The following is a 21,529-nucleotide window of genomic DNA, read 5'->3' as shown; positions in this document are numbered from 1 at the left end:
CACGTTTCGATACTTCAGAATTTAAGTCCGAAGAAAAAAAACGTGGGTGCCTTTAAATAGAAGAAACGAAAAAAGTAGACACGGGGTTGAAAAGATCGTGAGTTCACTTTTGTAACATTGAACAACTCCGAACATTCTTTGAAAATAATGACGAAGTATGCACGAATGCATAAGATATGCCACGCAGTCATCGTGAGTTTGTTCATAGAATGGTAATAATTCGGGCCGTGGCTTTGAAATTTGAACTTGTGCGTGGATTAGTTCGTCGTGAGAGGGGCGAAATCCGGAGACCGGGCGGGGCGCAGGTCGCGGCCGGCGGCGGGGCGGGGTGAGTCGCTGGGGTGGGAAGAGGGTGCGGCGGAGGGGAGGTCACAAGAGAGCACGTTCCTCCCCCACCCTCCAACCTTCCCCTCTTCCGACGGAGAGGGGGTGGAGGGGGGCGGGGAAAAGGGGGGGGGGGAAGCCGGACGTTACCGCCGTGATACTCCGGCGAGAGAGGGAGTCGTAGTTTGGATCGGGGAGCAGCGAAGGAAGGGACGCGATTGGCAAAACTTTCCTCCGCGCGGGCGCGACTTTACACGTTAACTTGTCGGGATAGAACGTGCTATGGGACCACCATTCTGCCAACCTTTTACACCGTTTCAATTGGTACCCCATCTCTTGAGACGACCCGACGGGAGGAATATCAAGTTCGAGTAAGAAAAATCAAGAGGAAAAAGAAGAAGACGACTTTGAAGGAGGGAGACCCCACTCTTTAGTTCTTATTGTTCGTCGCAATCCCTAGCGTGTGTGTTCACCTCGACTTCTCTCACAAGAATAACCCCGGTAGCGAAATAGTCGGATCGGCGAATGTCCCCGTTCCTCCTCCCGGCGGCGGCGACTCGCGCCTCTCCCTCGCGCGGAAAGTAGCAATAGTCGCCGGGCGCGGGAGCGCGGCTTAGGACCGAAGAGGGGCGATATTTGCTTCCAGGGCGAGGAGGAGGGGACGAGTGTGGTAAACAATATCCGGTAGGGCGTGAGGAGACGACCCCGCCCTACGCACTCCGTGTCTCGCCGCGCCGGTCGCCCTAGGACAAAACACTTCCTTCTGGAGGGGTCACCTCCAGCTCGGTGGAGGTCAGTTACGCTCGTAACATATAACCGATGATGAGTACTGCCCCCGTGAGGTCATTACGCAAAATATCAAATAATAAAACTCATACACAGCTGCCTTTATAGAATAGTTTTGCGTGAGACGACAATTTAAATGCTTCCAATGCGAATTGTGAAGTAAAGTACGAGGAAAGTGACACGCTTACGCATGTTTTTAAATGTTCGCGGGGGTTGGTGGGAGAGTTTGAAATTTAATGCAATAATCATTGGCAGAGCTAGAATAATACTCTGGGTTCCATGGTCCATCGACATAAATAGAGGAGCTCTCCGGAGTGGTGGCCAAGTGCTAAAGGCACCAATCGGAGGGCGGATGACGGCAAGTGGTGAAGTGATCAAGCGGGGATCTTCGGCTTTCTATCAACAACTGGTGGATTGAATTTAGTCGTACCTGCATCTTACTGTTGATCACCCTTCGAGGGCAGTACGTCGTGACCCGGCAGCGAAAGCCTATCATTCAATCAATCAATCACCCACGACCTCCTCATTCGGCTGGGGACGGGGGAGTGACCGCCGCCGCGTGACGACGCCTCTCCCCGGGGACGGCACGTCTCGGGCCGGTGCGCGTGACGCACGTCGTCGAGGGAGACCGGCGAGGGAAGGCGACTCGGAACGAGAGGAAATAAGAGGAGGAGATCGATTGTGCGCGTGATATTCCAATCCCTCTCGACCCTTGCCCCCCTCATCACACACATCGTCTCCGGCTCCCGGCGTTAGCCGCCACCCTAAGGGGGAGAAGAGATGAGGACAGAACGAGGGCCGGAGAGAACCGAGGCAGGGGCGGTGGCGAAATCCCTTCTTTCCCCATCGCCGGAACTCTGATGCCCTCAGTCTCGTTGTCGGGAGGAAAGGACACTCAGGGTGCGCTGTCCTCCCCTTTGCGTGACGCCCCCCTTCACCCCCTACACAGCTGCCCATCGTAGTAATTTCCACCGTACGTAAGAGTGTTGTTCACTTGGACGCCACAAGAGGAGAGAATGATTCAACGAGCGATTTTCATTTAACCCTGTGCTGTGCGACATCTCTTGGCATCCGGTGTAGGGTTAGGGTTAAGAGGTTACTCGAACCCTACGCATACGCGTCGCGACGTTTCGCCGCGCTCGGCAAAGCCTTCATTCCCTAACCTCAATCCTTCCGTTCGAGCAATGACACCACGGACTAGAAGATGTCGTCTCGCGCGGCTGTTTGCACTCTCGATGTAGATCCATATGATCGGTCATCATTATATATATATACATGTGCGTATAAATATATACATATATTTACATGGATGTGTAAGTTTTGGTTCCTGAAGACCCACAAGGCTCGAGTATGCTATAAGGAAGGATGCGGGCTCCTTGCGTGGTGATTTATTTGTGAACACGCCGACTCGATTGCCGGAGGTTCGCTCAAGGGTCGGCCGAGGAGCCGGGTTGTGGTCCGGGGCCTGCTTGTATGAGTGCGTCTCCAAGACTACTGAAGTGAGCGCCGCCTTCGGATTGTGCTTTCGCCGCGAGAGGGAGGGGAGCGCTGACTCCCCTGCGGATGACCCCCTTAGGACCGACGGGAGGGATACCAATGGCTGCTGCGACGACGGGTAGGCTGACGGCCGTTCGAGAGTGGGTGAGTGACTGCCCTTTACCTCGAAGTCGATCTCGGGAAGAGGGCGAGCCGGCGAATGAATGCGATGAATGGGAAGAAGGGGTGAATGCCAAAGGGGATGGCGATCTAGGGATCTGATGGGTGGCGGTGACAAAACCTAATTAATCGAATCGCAAGATCAAAGACATGGAATGTTTTATAATCCGACCCTGAAAATAAAATATGCCTACCTATCTAGAGACACACATACATTATATATATATATATATATATATATATATATATATATATATGTGTGTGTGTGTGTGTATGTATACATGAGTGTATAAATATATTTATATATGTCTGTGTGTATATATATATATATATATATATATATATATATATATATATATTTATGTGTACCTATATTGTTTGATGCTGTCCGAGTTTTTTATTCAACACTTGTGTGTTACTTCGAAGAGATCATCTATACATATACTACATATACGTATATATATATATATATATATACATATATATAATATTGAATATCACGTCAACTTGCTGGGTAATTGCCTTCCTAATTCCCTCCACATTTTTTTTACACTTAACGACAGTGGAAGCACGAATGAAAATCCGTGATCTGCTTTTTTATTAGTCTACCTATTATGTTTCCACTGAAATTACTGTAAAATTGTTAATATTTGACATATATTCTTTTTATTCATTGCAGAAAATGTTGCAAAAAATGAAGTTTTTTCATCTATTTATGGATTATGTTGTGCTGTTGTGATCTTCCTAATAATATACACGCTTTGTACACTCCTCATCCCTCAACTTATTTCAGGTCATCGTCCTCAGTGCCACCATTCATTCTGTCCTCTGTGACAATTATTCACATCTCCCTTCCCCCCCGCCCTATACTCTTTTTTCGCTAACACGGATTTTATTATCTCAAAGTACCCCCTTTTGTGTTCCCCACAGCCCATACATTGCTCGTCAGTCCTTTGCCTCCATTTTTGCGAGCTTATTTCGTCACACTTCTCAGACATAAAAGATTACGGTCCAAGTTTAAATATGTAGTCACCTAATTAATGCAACATAACGCTTTATATAGCTTTATATCAGTTGCATTATTAATATGTTTAAGTCCATGCCTTGATTTTCTCTCTCCTAATCTATTAACTTTGCAAATGCTTGAGTTGCTAACTCAATATCTCCGATATTTTCACGCGCAGGTCAAAATGAATGGAATCATTTATGACTGCACGGGTTTTATATGCCTGGAGCGAAGGTCGCAGACCATTATTTTCTTCAACAAAGGAGTCAACGAACATCATTCAGTTTGATACAAATTGACTTAGTTAATAAAAAAGGTTGTGACCTTAGGAAGTATAGATATTAAAATGAAAGTCAAACTATTTCCTAGTAATGAGTTTCAGTAATGAATAAAGTGCAAAGAATTTCTAGAAACATTGGATCAACCATTCAACCAATTTTTTCACTCAAAAATCCGAGAAAATACTACAAAAGTTGCTAAATATACCTCACGGGCTATTTTCACCGAAATTCAATTAATTCTTTTCAGTTTTTAGAATTTTTAACTTAAAACTAAAATTTTAAGAAATCCTAACCTTGAGTTAATAATATAAGTAATATTTAATGCACGTAAGTATTATAATGTAGGCATTATTTCCAATCGAAATGGTTACAGAAAACTTAGTCCTATATACGAAATTGAAGGAAATACATTCAGGGAATCCAAGTAATTCATTTTTTTAAATCAGGAAGCACTTTTTTCGTGAAAATAATACCGTATCCTAAAATAACCCTCGCACACTACTTTTTATCTTTTCTTTTTATAATATTGTAACTGACATAGTGTATTAGTTACTGTATAATGCCCAAGCTTAAAGCATTTTTAATTCATCTCCACCCATGAGTGTCGGGACAATATCTCTTCTGGTAGCAGTAGTTACTAGGGGTTGTAACCACTAGCTGAAGTAATTTTCCATTCTTAAAGAAAGGCAAAAAAGAGGTCGCGCAGTTTAACGTTTCATTCGACAGACGACCGACGCAACTCGAAGTACTTCTTACGGGGTGAGCAAATTGGAAACGATATAGATCTGAAAAATCTGCCAACGTCGGCTGGCGAACCCGAGCCCTCGGGGTGGGAAGCCAGTACAATTGCCTTCGCGATCTAATCTCTCTCTTTTAACACTCTGGACCGGGAGATGCAGGCGTAGGAACAACATTAAAAAACAGGTGACGTCGGATAATAAAAACAACGAATAACAAATCTTGTAAGAAACTTGGCTCAAACGAATCGAATTCGAAATTTTCGAATGTAAGAGCTGTCAATATGTTGGGCGAGCTTAGTTATTTAAACGGGGGTAAATTACGAAATGAATTCCTAAAGGTTTGGTAGAATAGTGACTATTTTGAACAGTTCATGCAAGGAGGTTTGAGAAAGCCATGGTCCTACAGGGCTGTATATGGTCAACAGGGCTGTCAATTCGTGATACCATAGAAGTCTTAAGAGAGCATGTAAGAAATGAAATGTGAATGAGGCAGTCATAAAATACCTGTAAGGGTATACTGTCACGGAAGAAGTTATAAACGCGAGCAAATTCCATGATATGACTGCAAATTAGTTTCTTTAATTTGACATTTTCCCAAAAAATAGAATGAACATTTTTTTATGGAAACACTTTATGAAACACCTGATCACATATAACGCCTACGCTTTGAGAATTTGGGAAACCAAGGCCTTTCCATTTTTATCGCCTAATAACGGTTTAAACAATTAAAACAATCCAGTTTTACTATCTTTCTTTCGTGGACCTTACCTTCCCTTTACCTTTTACTACAAACAGTTTACTGAAATAACCTGCACTTACTGTGCAGTAAAATATTTCTGAAATTTGAGGTATTTCCTATTTGTAATTGATAAGGGCTCTCGATCTTTCCTTGGTAAGTTTAAAACTGTTTATTTTGCTATCATCTCCACACAAGTAATTATTTCACCAATGGACGTGAAGCCCATTACTCTTAAGGCTTAAATTGCTTTCATGGACCATCATTTTATATGTAGTTCAACCTTCAGCACCATACAAAATAAGTGAGTTAATATCCCTTTTTAATAACAATTAATCCTTTATTCAGTGATCTTTATGGAGAAATTCCTTTGGAACTTTTGGAATAATAGTTCAACGCCAGTTTAAAAAATGACGACCACGGTGAAATATCGATTTGATTCTCTCAGTCTTCGGTTAAGATATCGTCCGGTCCATCATTTTCCTTCCCTCCCGCGGTTCATCAAGACATCGCCGTGAAATTGCGTCTCTTAAATCGCCCTCTCTCCCCACCCTTTCCTCCCCAATGCGAAGGCAGCGCCCTACCCACGGCTAGATCCTTCTCCCTCCCGTTAGCAGAACACGATAAAACGAAAGACTATGGGGGGAACGAGGCCTCGTTCGGATAAAACTAGGCCACGGCTGTGGACCACGTCCCGCGCCATTGAGGATAGGGAAGAGTCGCGAGGTTGTTCAGAAACCCTAGGATTGGAATTTTTCCAAGGGCAGAGACTGGAGAGAATTCTTCAGCGAGGAGAGAACGTGCGAACGGGAAAGAATTATGGAAATCCCGCCTTCCACAGGAATGCGATTCCAGAGTCGCAAGAATTTTAAGGGAAATAAAAATGAAGAAAAACTTAACAAACCGTCATGCTGATCACAGTCTTCTGTGGAATACAGTTCTCAACCATCGGTGGTGAAAGAACATGCAGGGTGAGTTCCGAAAGTAATGCAATTGAATTTCCCACGCCGAACCTATTGGTCGGAGTGGGATCGACCAACTACTTGGAGTGAGTGAAGGAAGAGGACGCTAAGCTTTGCTGTTAATCCGGTCTCAGTGCTCTCCAAACTGTGGAATCGGCAGAAAGTCAGTTATTGTAAACCTTTGCGTGCCGACCGTGTCACGAAAGACCAACTGAGCGGAAGTTTCAAGTGAACTTTTGCAACGTATTACAAATGAACCTGATTATTTGGGCAACGGTATCACTGGTGATAAAAACAGGGTTTTGAAATACTATGACCCAGAGACAAAACACCAAAGCTCTGAGTGGCACAACCTTTTTTCATCTCGGTTGGTACGAGGAAAAAGCGACATTTTAAATCTATCCGTTCTAGAATAAATTTCCCTGATTTTACGTTGGTGATATGATCTACCGAAGTAAGTTGGGGCTTGTAATATGTCCTTAACAACTTAAGATAAGTGACCTGCCTCAAATTTACGTAGTAAATTTAACCTGTATTTAAGTTTACGATCAAATAGTGGCTACCATCTAAATTCTTCCAACAGAGCTATGATAATACTAGCTTGTTCATAAAAAATATTCACAAAACGTGTATTGCCTTTACTTAAGAAAGCCATGCCAAAAAATTCGTTGCGTATTTTCTGGTTAGTAGAACAAAAATCGACTGATGGCACAGAGAAAAGAACTGATTTCTCTCATACTGAAAGAAATTTCACAAGATTGCAAGGCCTTGTTATGGGTGACCTTTAATATATCCTCCAAGCAATATCAACACCAATATCCAGATGATTACTGTATGCTCTAGATCGATATTGTAAATTACATTTACATCAATAGCGTACTGCATATTTTTAATGAAAAAACGATGCAAACTATTGAAAAAATTATCATTATGTCCTTGAAAATTATGGATTATATCTTTTTTCGTCAGAGATTTTCGATTTCCGCTCAATGACAATATTTTCCTAGTTCCGTACATTGATTACTTACTGAAATAGTACTATAAACACTCATTGAGAGGACTGGGCAGCACTGTTAATAGTCCCATTGATTTCACTTCGAATGCTGAAGCTCCGAAAATCACTGCTACACGTTACCATCGTGACATAAGCATCACATCAACGTGATACCGACGCATTTATCATAACGTGATCAGCCATTTTCGCCCAGTCCTTCCTCATTTAGCCGCCCGAGCGCCACTCATATTTCACGCCCTTCCGACTTACGCGCTCATTCTCCCTTGGATGTTTAGGACGCACCGTCGAGCCTTTGAAATTCCCTCTCTGGCGAACGATAGTCGCCCACGGCCAAGGGATGAACGAGGCCATGTGCCACGTAAAAGAAAAGTGAGCATCACGGAGCGGAAGGCAAAACTTTTATTTTAGTCTTGTACATAAGATTTCCGCGAGTGACGCAAACCATAACAATTACATTTCATAACACGGAGGGTATGGGTACAAATGTTGGAAGTTAACAAGCGTAAAACCCTGTAAATATTCTTCAATGAATTCCATGCTCAGCGGGCCACCCATTTTCATTTGCCGTCTCTCCAAGACCCAACCATACGGTTACCAATGTACGAGTACCCTCATAAATTGGCGACCACTTCATCAAACAAAACTTAAGATAAATGTTAGACAAAATCGCATTGAGCTCGGCTCAGCCGAAAACTTAAAAGGGTAGAAATCATGCAATGTTAAATGCTATGTTTGTCGAGAAGGCCGCGCTCCATCGCGACATCCTGGAAACCCATATTCGACATCGTGCGGAGGTCAAATGTTGCTTGAAAGAATTCAGGGACATGGATGTATGTATCTGCTAGTGTGGATGCTCATCATATCGCGTCAAAAATTACCGACTGGTGGACCTCTTGCCGAGAGTGGATAAGCACTTCATTCCGTCAACAAACAACGCAACTCGACTCGACATTCAACCATGTGCTCTCGATTTCGTCTCAGAAACTGTGAAAGAACTTGCATGCGCTTTACTAAGAAGACTTTATGCACGTATAAACACACGATTTGGGTATCACCCGGACTGTTTAGAATAACCACTCGGAATCGAACCCGGGCGCTCAATTCCTTAGCTGAATATACTAGACATAGTTCCACCACAACTTTACTACGAGGGGGCTGTTAGAATGGCACCATTTTGCCATCCTATGGGTCAGATACGAGGGCCGTCCAGAAAGTAATCCCCGTTTTTGTGTTGCGTGAGAATAAGTGGAAGGAGCCAAATGGTCGCTGTATTGACGCACAAACAGGAGGTCAGTAAGCCTCGAGCTGCAGTGGTTGGAAGGTCTGGCCGTTTGTCATTTGTTCAAATCGGTCAGTCAAAATGAACATTGCAATGAAAATTTCCGCCATATGTGTAGTTCGTTCAGTGATAAGGTTTTTACAGATAAAAAAAAACTCCAAAGTTGATGAAATTAATCGAGAAATTTGTGCTCTGTGCGGACCAAATCTGATGAGTGACAAGAGCTCTTGCGTCAGTGATATCGTCCGTTTAAGAGTGAACTCAATAATCCGTGATAATGACGGAAGTGTCCGCCAGTCTGTGGTGAACAATGTACTGGACCTAAAAATTAGCTATAAAGTCTGTAAAAATCGGTGTTTAACGATTATCTGAAGTCTTTAGTAGGTTTTCCCCAGATTTATACGAATCTATTGCATGGAAACACGACTAAAAAGTTAGGCTACTACATGTTTTGCGCACGTCTCGACAGGCTGCGATATAAGACGGCAGAATTTTCAGCTAAAAGGAATTTGAAATTCAATTTTTTATTGATATGACAAGTGTTTAAAACTGTTCGACGCAAATGCATAAAAATGGTAGAGATAAAATATTTTGAGAAGAAAATAATAGATTTTCTGTATCTTTGTATTTCCGTGTATTTGTTTCATAACATAACGGAGATTACAACCCTCGTAGAATACAAGCATATCTTAATACAATAATCCATTTGTACATTCTTCGCGTACTCCTATTCATAGTAACTATTAAACTTAACAGCCTACACCAAAATCTCTTAGACTCGCGGTTTTGCCCTCAACTTTCTCAATCCGCTCGATCGTATTTAATGCAAGCTGCTCGAGGGATTCGTGGCGGAAGAGTGTAAGACGCCACTTAAGTACGTTTCACCGATCTAAGTTTCGCACGGAAAAGCAAACTCCTTCGATCCCTGTCTGCGAGGAAGGCAAACCACTTCCTGGAAGATTTTTAATTTCCACGTCGGATAAACGATAAGGCAATGTTTTGACCTCGGCTCGGAGCGACGAACCAATTTTTATTTCGCCAACTATTATAAAAGAGACGCAGACGGAAGCCACATCCACCTCGCCTGGTCTCGCGACGCTTCTCCGCCGTGAGTGGACCAGGGACAGGGGTGGGAACTTAATCAGCCCTGTCTCGAGTCGGATATGAGGGCAGTCAGTGAACGGCGAAGTGTGAGGGCACTTGCCTTCAACCTCACATCTCTCTTCAACTATTTAGTTAGATATTTTAGTACCCTGAAAGCCACCACTAGGGCGTGTAGTGGGGTTAAATACACACCAGACTAATTTTTAACCAAAATATTTTATCTTTACCGCGGTCGAACAATGCTATTATGATCCCTTATCGGTAGTGGAAAAAATTAAATCTTGAATCTATGTATTTTACCCTTAATTTCTCTAATTTTATTGGCATGATCTCACCCACCGAAGGGCGATGATACGTACATTTTCAGCATCCTTGCATTATCGCTTTCGAATCATGGATCTCATCCACGAAGGACAGGTAGACATGGACACTACATCATGTATAAATATGGAGATGATAAAACAAAACGCATACAAATACATGTATGAGCATCCAGTCTAAGTTTGCTTAGCGGCAGGTTTAAATTTACGAGTGCTGTCAAGAAAGTAACTTACGTTTCGGGCTAGCGCGGCTGTGGGTTAAGACTAGAGCCGCCACCATGGTGGCTAAACGTCCCTACACTCAGTACATATCCTGCTGTGCTGGTAAGCATACTGCGGTTCTCTAAATTTGCTCACTGCAAGCAGTAAAAATGTGCGCTGCAATTGAAAAACCAGCGAGTTGTCAAGTGCTATCTGTGATAAGGTTTTTACTGGCAAAAAACCAGAAGCCTTTTGCAATTCATTGGCAACTTTGCGAAGTGTGTACGGAGACGGAATAATGGGTGAAGGCGGAGTGAGGAGCAGTGGTGCATTCAGTTTTAAAAAATGGCCACAGCGCCAATGTTCACGACCAGGACCGCAGAGGTCGGCCTAGCCTTGTGACGGATGACCAGTTCATGGACACGTCGCGGATATTTGTCCGTTCACTCCCTTACTCACAACACTGAAGCATAACACTGTTACCCATCACTTATTGGGTACGCATCACAAGTTTTCTGATGAATATCTGCAGTTTTGAAGTTTATTGCTGGTAAAAACCTTATCACTCAACAAATATTACATTTTAGGGATTACCAATTGTAATAAAATTAAGAATACAAAGTATCTTTCCACTGTCCTTTATTTGCGTACAACCGATTTCAACGCTCAAGCGTCATCATCAGGTGTGACCTGATGATGACGCTTTAGCGTTGAAACCGGTTGTACGCAAATAAAGGACAGTGGAAAGATACATTGTATTCTTAATTTTATTAAAATGAATTTCCACATGGTTGAGCCGGGAGCAATTGAATATTACCAATTATATTTTTCATTTAGATTCGCTACTGTAACCAAACGACAAGTGTCACGGCCTTCCAAACACTGCAGGTTGAGGCATACTAGCCTAGTGTGTGAATCAATACAGCAAACATTCGGCTTATCCCAACACTTAGCCTCTATACGCAAACGGCGGTTATTTTCTGGACAGCCATCGTAGTTCCTATTCTCCAAGTCCAACTACAAGTCGCCCTGATTGGACGAAAGCATATCTTGAATTCCTCTGTTATTTTTCCACCTTCTTCAGCGGACATTATTTTCATTTCCGTAAAGCAATTGACTGCGTCTCCACAGTATTGTACACTTCGCATTCTATGTTTTCCCCATCGTGCTCCATTCTTTGCTTCCCTCACTCTTTCCTCGGGAACAATAAGCAGTGATTCAAGAATAGAGCAGAGAGAGGGAGCTTTTCCCCCCATCTCCCCTTCCTCCTCCTCGCCTGTTTCACATCTTCTCCACGTGAGGACGCTCAGTGGCGTGATGGATTTCGCCAAACGTGGCGAAAAAATCCGATTACGGTGGCAATAAAACCATTAAACTTTCTGCACGAATACATGCTTTCTGCACGTATTACATGCTTAATATTTGGTCAACGTTTGCCATCTCTTCTAATGGTTATAGTATTGCAATAGAGAAATAATTGCACAACGTTGAAGACAGTATTATAAGGTTTAGATAAAAAGTATCGGTAACAATTTTACCTAAATGTGTGCGTGAAGTGCTGAATTCAGACCGTTGGTCAAGTGTTCACATGATCAAAGATGGTATTATTGGCATTGATAAGATGGCAGAGCACACCATTTTCACTGAAAATGTGGTGATGCGAAAGATCTGCGCTAAACTTGTGCCGAAGGTCTTGATGGACAATCAAGAGCAGAGTTGAGTGTCTTCTGGCAGAGACCTGCAACAAAATCACGAAGATTCCCCAGCAGACTATTTCCTGTTCTCAAAAGTGAAATCCTTCCTTCCTCAGAGGACACCACAATGGGTCCCTAGGTGCTATCAAAGAAGCTTGCCCGCTTAACGACCTTCCGGAATCCGCCTACCAGGGAGCCTTCGATTTGTATAAAAACCGCTGAAAAAAGTGTGTCGACGCTAAAGTGATGTACTTTGAAGAATTTAAAGGCATTTTAGCAATATCCGATAAAAATCTATTTTTCCGACACTCTTCCCGATACTTTTAATGCAAACCACGCATGATTGCAGTGATCGAACGCCAAGGAGGCCAGCATCAAAAAAAAAAGAAAGCATTAGAATTCTCAACTTAGATTCTTTAAGTACTTACTAAAAACTTTAAATGGGCGAAATGGAGTTGGAATAAGTTACTTGTACGATGACCTTAGCAAACTCATAGTCAATATTTAAAATTAATCAATTTCCAATTATAAGAGTATTTTTAATCACTTATTCTGTTTAGTTTAATACTCAGAGGAAATCGCTGAGTGCTGTGAGATTTTAAGTATATATTTTTCGTTGAGCCATATAATGCGCCCTTAAAAAAATTAAAGTCCGTAACTTTAATCCCAAAAGTTTTGGTAATAAGCTCTAAACACGTACGTCGGCGCCAAAAAGGTTTCCCCTTTTAAATAGCGCAGTAACAATGAATGAGGTGTATTTCAAGAATAAGTCGATGAGTCAAAAAGCACACTTGCCGTAGATCTGCCGATATGCGAGCCGGATGGACCCTATTGCCAATATTTGAAACAGTGCTTCGCAAAGGCATTCGCCGTTTACTTTGGCGGCCTTATGGCGAAACTACGGGACTTGGCTTGGAGCTGCCTATCTGATTGTGCGCAAACAGATGAGAAGACTTCGCTTTTTCGGTTCATTCTTGTTTTTCACAAAGCAGGATGTTTGGGAAGAGTGTTGATGAATGAAACCTGAGGTTCAGCAGCAAACAGAATTAGCCCGCTCAAACTAACCTCATCCTACCCCCGGAGAGCGCAAATAAACCTTATAATAAAGTGTAAAATTTATGATGCAGTCAACCAATTGGTGACCCCCCTAACACATACACACATCTGTTTATGTGTTAGAGGGGTTTCTCAAAAACGCACGCACGCACGCACGTACACTTGCCTCCCATCCCCTTCCTCAACACACACTCCGCCATTTTCTTCCACAAACCTGCCTCGCATTGAATGCATTCCTCGAACGAAAATAACGTTTGGGTTGCATCATCAAGCGTAAGTGAAAACTGCTGATTAAGTACCCAACTGGAAAACATATATAAGTTGCGATGCTAAAGATGATAAAAGTTATTTTATTTATTTAGCTATCAATACGAAAACCGAGAAAGAGAATGGTTGAGTTAAATTTGAAAACACGAGGGCCAAAACTAGAGCAGATGGAACAGGTTATCTATTTTGGAAAAGTTTTGGACCCCAATGGTCAAAGAAGCTCGGGCATAAAGACGAATAAATGCATTTGGCAAGGAAGTTTTCACAAGGAGGAAGGAATTGACGACGGTAACGTCGTCTGGGGATACTAAGAAGAGCAAATTGAGTAGTTTCAGGCGTGCTGTGGTGGATATCGAACATAGTAAATAAAAGAGAGTACCAATTTTCCACGAGACGTTTAATAGTTCGAGCAGGTTTCGATGCATTACATCACATCACAACATGAAGATGATGTAATATATCGAAACTCGGCCGTACTTTTAAAATTATCTCGTGGAATATTGGTACTATTTTTCTTTATTACTAAGAAGAGGTTTTCAAAACTTTGATGGAGTATGTTTTTGTGTGGCGCGGAAACATGGTCATAGAATCAGAATGATATGCGTAGATTGGAGGCTTTTGGAATGTGGGTGTGGAGAAGGATGGAGAAGGTGAAATGGATAGAAAGGATAACAAATGAGGAAGTTGTAGGCATGGTAGGGCTGGAGGGGGGATTTTTGGGAGAAATCCTATAGAGGCAGGAAAAATGGATGAAGGACGTATTGATCGGCAGAGGGATGCTGAAGAATGTAATAGAGGGGTGAACTTTAGGCAAACGAGGAAGGAACAGGAATAAGATAGGAATATTGGACGGAATGAAGGGAGAAAGGAAGTATGCTGAATTGAAGAGCGGCTTATTGCAGTGTCCCACTTAAGGACGCTGTTTTAGCATGGACAAGTTAGTGTATTGTTGCACAATTGTATGGGCTGTGTCCATCCAAAACATATCTTAACCGCAGAACATCAAATTAAATGCATAAACATCCGAGTAAGAATTAATACCGAATTATAAACAAGCAATCTCCGGCAAAGGGCAATCAGAAACGTTTATTTCAAAATTTATTTTCCGACGCGAGTTAAAATGCTCGCTAGGTTCGTCAATGCAGAAAATTAAAAAAATTCAAGAAATTCAAAAAAATTCAAAAAATTCTAGATGAAATCATACTGAAATTATATAGACTTAGTAAAATTGAAATTTTATCATCCCGGTCGCAGGGCCGACGTCTAAGCATCATTTTTGTATGCGAACGTTTTTATCGATATTTAACCCTCGCAAATGATTCAAGGCCAATTAGAAACCCATGCGAAGATAAAATTACTGAGATTCCTAGATTGTAATTCAAGGAAATAACGAATTTACATGACTTAAACTCATACGCGAATACAAATTTAATATAATTATAATGGTAATATAAAGGATAATACATTATCTCCAAATCAAAATAGCGTTTACTTAAGACACCCCCAATGAGAGTCACGAAAATTAGCTGAGGAACCGATCTCAAAAGGGATCATTTTTCTCAAGTACAACTCGTGATGAAAACAGTAGAAAGTAACAAATGATAACGGAACACATTACCCTTGAACAACCCCAAAAACTACTAAAAAATTCCCAATTACAATAACCACAATACATTAATTACTTAACAACCCCTGCCACACCACCTCGGGGCAGCTTGAAGAGTTAATGTATAATACTCAGTTCGGGTTCAGGGCTTTTACGCATTTTTGCACCATAAAGGTGTGCGACGTTGCTTAAATATCCTCATGTTACCCTAATGGTAAGGGCCTTTCAACAGACTTGATAAACCGTTATTGCCGGCTGCACTTCCGGCCGACCGGGTGAAGGAACTTAACTCTCGAGAGGAAGCGGATGGACTCCCGCCTGATATTGAGGGCATGCATTTTAGTAGGTATCGTCTCTAACAGGCAGGTAGACCAGACGGCCTGGGTTCAAGTACAAGACACGGATTATGATACCCAATTTTTCTACTTGCCGGGCCGATGTTCTACCAATAAAGCTATCGTGGAAATGTAATTACTACTGAAAACTGTGGGGGGTTTATGAAACCAAGTGCCTCGATTCTTTGGCCAGGACAGGTCACGTGCTATTTCATCAACCAAGAGAGAAATAAACTGACACACTAGTGGAAAAGATAGGAAAAATAATATATATATATATATATATATATATATATATATATATATATATAACATTTGGACGGCACAATAGAACACAAATAAAATATTAATACTTAAAAGGACACTCACATTGTAGATTGTTTGAGCTTTCGGCTTTCTCCGTGGCCTTCTTCAAGGAAGAGTCTTACTTGAAGAAGGCCTCGGAGAAGGCCGAAAGCTCGAACAATCTACAATGTGAGTACCCTTTTAAGTATTACTACAAATAATAAAGATACACATAAAAAGGACACTCATACGCTAATTCGTGTGAATGTTTTCTGAAATAACGTGTGAGTGTTCTTTTTATGGGTACCTAAATTGCGAGGGCGATTCGAAAAATAAAGTCCCCTATTTTTTTCATGTAGAATCAAATTTATTCTCAACTTTGCCTACATTGTTGTAAAGGCTGAGAATTAAGCTATTGTTCTACATAGTCGCCTAGACGATTAATCACTTTTTACATCCTTGTAACTAGCTTTTTAATACCGGCGTCGTACATTTCTCCCGCCGCATCACTAAGCAAACTGACGACTGCTTCTCCGATATAAATTAATCGCCATTTAGTGGAGGTGTACGGTGAGAAGTGTATTGACATCCAAAACGTACGGAAGTGGTGCGGGGAGTTTTTTGATGGCCGGAAAAACGTCCACGATGAGTAGTCGTCGGGGCGGCTGAGTTTGCCGGAATCAACGGTGGCTCCAATTGACGAGATGGTGCGAATTAACCGGAGAATTACCTTTCATGAGATAAAGGAAGGCCTTAATGAAGAGAATGGCTACTTCTCCATGCAGAATATTGTGTCGGAGGTCCTCGGTTGCAACAAGTTGTCTCACCAAAGGATTGTGTTTGCATCATGACAATGCACGTCCACATGTGTCACATCAAACGACCACCCTACTCAATGAGTTCGGCTGGGTTATCATCGACCACCCTCTTTAAAGCCCGTACGTTGCCCCCAGCGACTACCACTTGTTTCCCGCTCTCAAAAACACCTTGGAAGATAGAAATTCAAGTCAGACGAGGAAGTTCAAGAAGCAGTTGTCAGTTGGCTTCGTGACGCGGCGGGAGAAAGTTACGACGCCGGTATTAAAAATCTGGTTACAAGGATGCCAAAAATGATTGATCGTCAAGGCTACTGTGTGGAAAAATAGCTAAACTCTTTAGACTGAGTCCAAATGAGAGATGCTCATGGAAGGGTGAGTGTGGCTGCAGGGGTGGGGTTAAGATGGTTTATAATGGATGGATAAGTATCCTCAACTTCTCCTTCCCTTGGTCCCTTCCTCATCTCTCGCCACACCCCTGGACCCCTTCTCTCTCACTTGCCCCCCTCCCACTCCCAATCGTCACAGTTCTCCCGCCCTAAACCTTTCTTCCTCTTACTCTCCCCCCTTCACTCCGTTCACCCACTTTCTATATCCGCCCTCCCCTTTCACCTCATCGATGCCCAATCCCCCAATCTATCCTTTTTCAGCCTGCCCTAAACCTCTAATTTTCTTCTTCTTCCTTCTTTCTCCAATAGCCTTTCATAAATCCCTAACAGCCCGATAGCCAAGACTTGGAAACAAATGGGAGACTTCAATATAATGGAGGCAAACACTTCTTCTAATTCCTACCTCTTCATTACGAAAGTTATTAAGCAATACCCTCGCGATGTCAATACTCAACCAAATTAGGGTCACTATTTTTTACCCTTATAACAATCATACTCCCCAAAAGGTAATACCAAATTATATGTCCCTGTTGTTTCATACTTATGCAAAGGGTTGAATAAAATTATTAGTAACAATTTTTCCCTGACATGTGAGTCAAACGCTGAATTCAGACCGTCGGTGAAGTGTGCGAATGATCTCGGATCCTATATTAGCGTTGATAAGATGATAGTGCGTACCAGTATCACTGATCATTTGGTGATGCGAAAGATCTGCGGTAAAATTATTCCAAAGGCCTTGACGGATGACCAAGAGCAAAGTCGAGAGTGTCTGCTTCGCAAAGACCTTCTGCAATGTCATCGCGACGATTTCCTAACCCCCTTTAAGTCCCGACTTAGCACCAGCACAGACGTTTTCCTAATCCCAAAAGTGAAATCCTCCCTCCCTCAAAGGGCACCACCATGGGGAACCTAAGTGCCGCCGAAGAAGCTTGAACGCGTAACTTTTCTCCAGTATCCACCTACTAGGGAGCCTGCCGAAAGCCGCTGGCAAAAGTTGGTCGACGCTCAAGGGTGACTTTGAAGTATTTTGAGGCATTGCAACAATACCTGAAGTAAATCTATTCTATTATCGAAAATTTTCCTGATAGTTATTACGTAAACATAAATATAATGGATTCAGGAACTAATATTTCTACATTAAAAGAATATTTTGCCTAAATTCATTAAGTTTAAATAGTTACTTGCCACTATTTACTCGACAAGAGAATTTTGCTCTTTCGAACTTATGCTACGGGCGATTTCATACTGCAGTTTTTTTTATAGTTGTCGAACTCTTCTAGTTAAAAAATTTACATAACAATGAGGGTACACTTCGTAAGATCCATCATTATTAAAAAAAGAAAGGTGGACAAATTTTAGGTGATTATTTAAAGATTTCCTCGATTCAGAAAATACCTACAGGGACTGCAGTTTTCATCATCAATAGGCACGTGAAATTCAGACTCTGTAAAATCCTATTAGAAACGGGAAAATGTATAAGTGGAAAGCTCAGTTAAAATTTTACGGGTAATTAACTCATTTATAAATATGAAACTGAGTCATTTTCAAACAAAATCATGCTTTTGAATCATTAAACTTCATTTATCACTTATCCATGATAATGACTCCACGTGCCTTTCTTTCTCTCTTTATATTTTATAATTAAATTTTTTCATATCGCCAGTGGATTTTTTCCAAGTTGCCAGATTTACTGTAGCTTGAATTATTTTCGTCTATTCCTCCGTCTATTCTTGTTTCCTAAGGATCTATTTCATCTGTTGGACTGAGGGGGTTCATATATCCTCGAAGTAGGCAATTTCCTTTCCGTTGAGGGCAATTTCCAAGGGCCTAGGGAATTCTTCCAAATATAGCGAAAAGAAATATCGATCTTTCTTTGTCGCATCTCCGAATCGCATTATTGTGGGTCGCACTAAAAGCGACGAGAAATTTCGGAGCCGTTCGCTGATGTGTTCGCGAATTGAAGCTCGTTCGTATTGGCAGAAGTGTCAGGGAATGAAGGTATTACCACACCCGCGAACTAACACGTGGAGCCCGGCGATGACAGCGGTTGGCGGATTCAATAATAGGGATAATCAGTAAATGAATCACAAGCTGTTGTGGAAATGATGAAATTTGCATTGAACTGTTTCTAAATGCATAATCTAGCCTAATGAGTAATGACAGCAGTCACTGCATAGCAAACACACAAATGCAAGGTACAGTTTAAAAATGACAATCACACTCGAAGGATATGCTAGCTCAGCCTAACGGAAATTGGTAGACCTCAACTTTAATAAAGAGTTTGAATCGTGATTACATCGGCTTTCGTTTTTTAAGAACCCTGGGATTAATATGGTTTTTTAAATATAGTCTGAAATTTTTTGTGAACTATTTTTCAGGGGTCAATTTTAGAAACAATACCATTTAGGATGTTTGTCTCGAAACATTAAACCATTGACTTTTATGCAAAGGTTGATATGTGCTGTCATGTTTGCAGGATCAAAATTATTGTAGAATTTCACATATTACGTAAGTTTTCGTGATTTTGACATCTATTTCTGATCCATTTATCATCAATTCTTCTCGTTTTTGTCCCCCAGTGCCATAATAGAATCCTTAAAATCATAGATATATGTTGCAAATACGAAGGTAATTGTCAATTAATTAAATACACAAATTCACTCCTTTCAAAACTATTCCATTAATCTGTACCATTTTTCAGGGGTGTTAATTGGCAAATTGGGAATGAGCTATGAACAGCTGTTCGATTATTTTATGTCAACACAACCTCAAAAATCTTCTGCTCATAATGGCAAGTTATTAGATGGCACATTCGAAGAGCAACGCTCGGTGATTACACTTTTAGGCGCAGAAAGTTTAAAACTAAGTAAAATACTTTATAAAAATGTTGATATAACACGGGAAAAGTTGTGTGAACCGTGAAAACGTTTAAAAAAGGGTTGGTTGGTTTAAAATTGGTCGAAAAAGTGTGAGTGATTAACCCCAATATGGACGTCGACTCTAAGTTTCTTGTCTCTCTATGGAATCGAGGATCGATGGATATATTTACAGTAACGGAGGAATTGCTCTTGAAATCATAGCCAAGGAAGTTGAATAAAGTGTTTTATCTGTTCACCATACCATTAATAACCATTTAAAGTGCAGAAAAACGTGTGCTAGATGTGTTCCCAGAGGCAGCTTACTGATGCTCATTGAGAATCGAGACTTTCAATTAGTCACAGTACTACTCTTGAGATTCTGTAAAAAAATTCAAGCCAGACGCAAACGCTGTGGACTCTTGGCAAAAGGGGTCATTTTTTCAGCACGACAACGCCGGCCCTCACACGACCCAGCTAACCCGTGATAAGCTTCAAGAATTGGATTAGTAGGTCTTACCTCATCCCGTATACAATTCGGACCGTGTCCAGTCTGATTTTTACATGTTCGGACCACTCAAACACGCCTTACGTGGAAAATGATTTGCCAAAAACGTGGAAGTAAAGGAGGCGGCGCAAAAGTGGTTTCGGGGCCAAACGAAAGAATTTTTTCCCAAAGAAATTATCTAGCTAAAAGATAGATGAAACAAGCGCATAAAAGTTGGAATTGATCATGTTGGAAAAGAGCCCAAATATTGTAATAATCGATCGAAACATTTTTGAGTTATTGGACTTTGTCTCATTACTTACTGAATAGTCCTCGTATTTATGAAACATAGGGCTGGAAAACCCTATTCTATCATCGTGCTCATATAGAGTGCACTAAGGGTAACAAATAAGAAGATATTTCATCAAAATCATATATGGCTGACATCTCCGTGCAACCTCCTTGACTTAGGAGATGATGAATGAATGATGAAGAGTTAATGTAGGCAAAATCTTACACGTGAGCCATGGAGCCCCCAAATGACTCTCTCCCCTCTGGTCAGTCCATCGCCTCTCTTCGGGGCAAACTCTCGCGAATGATGACGTCAAACGTGACATCAGGACCATACGTAGATACTGCAATTTCTTGTCTCCCATGAACCACCACAATTTCATGGGAAGGAGAATGGCGACGGGCATTTTAGTGGTCTCTCATTAAAAGGACATGTCAAACGTTCCAAATGATGGAAATTAGCTCAGAAAAGGAAAGAGAAAATAAAACTGAATTCTTATTCTTCACAAATGGTGTTGCACATGTGGTGTGCATTAGCCTCAGATAGGAAATAGACCTGGTGATGTCATCACTAAAAGCACGCAGCCTCTAGCGGCTTACGTTATCTCAAGACCATTCCTGGTCTTCAAGTCTCCATATAAGGATCCGTAATTTATCAAGCTGTTCCCTCTAACGTGATGTGAAATTCATCAACATTGCAGGAATTTCGCGAAATGTAACAATAATTCCCTTTGACGGGTACTCGAACCCCGCACTCTTGAATTCTAGCCGAGTTCTCAATCAATTAGTTTCTTCTCCTAGCGTCCTTTTACAGGAATTCGAGTTTCAGTCAAGGTGAATTATTTGCACACTTTGTGAATTTCCTGTATTTCGGTGAACATTAGAGATTGGCTCTGTTAATAAAAAGGTCACGGCATCTGCCACAATTTTTTGACTTTATCATTAACATGAAACAGGTCTCTTTTCCAAAAGGATCCAAGTCTACCAAATCATTATAAACTACGGAGTTTGATCAATCTAATTACATGTTCGCACTGGT

At 41.6% G+C, this 21,529-nt stretch overlaps 1 protein-coding gene across 1 annotated transcript in view; it reads left to right on the top strand.

Annotated features, from left to right (window-relative positions):
* Window positions 1-524: 524 nt before the first annotated feature.
* Window positions 525-21,529, top strand: part of LOC139692533 (uncharacterized) — a 616,764-nt gene continuing 595,759 nt past the window's right edge. Inside the window, exon 1 of the mRNA XM_071590755.1 lies at window positions 525-2,751. The gene's annotated coding sequence lies outside the window, so the exon portion shown is untranslated. The remainder of the gene's footprint in view (window positions 2,752-21,529) is intronic.

This window comes from Hetaerina americana, unplaced genomic scaffold (genome assembly GCF_022747635.1).
Source record: "Hetaerina americana unplaced genomic scaffold, ioHetAmer1.1.p SCAF_4, whole genome shotgun sequence".
In the NCBI taxonomy this organism is placed as follows: Eukaryota; Metazoa; Arthropoda; class Insecta; order Odonata; family Calopterygidae; genus Hetaerina; species Hetaerina americana.
The sequence above is the reverse complement of the archived record's forward strand: the minus strand, read 5'-3'. Positions and strand labels throughout refer to the sequence as shown.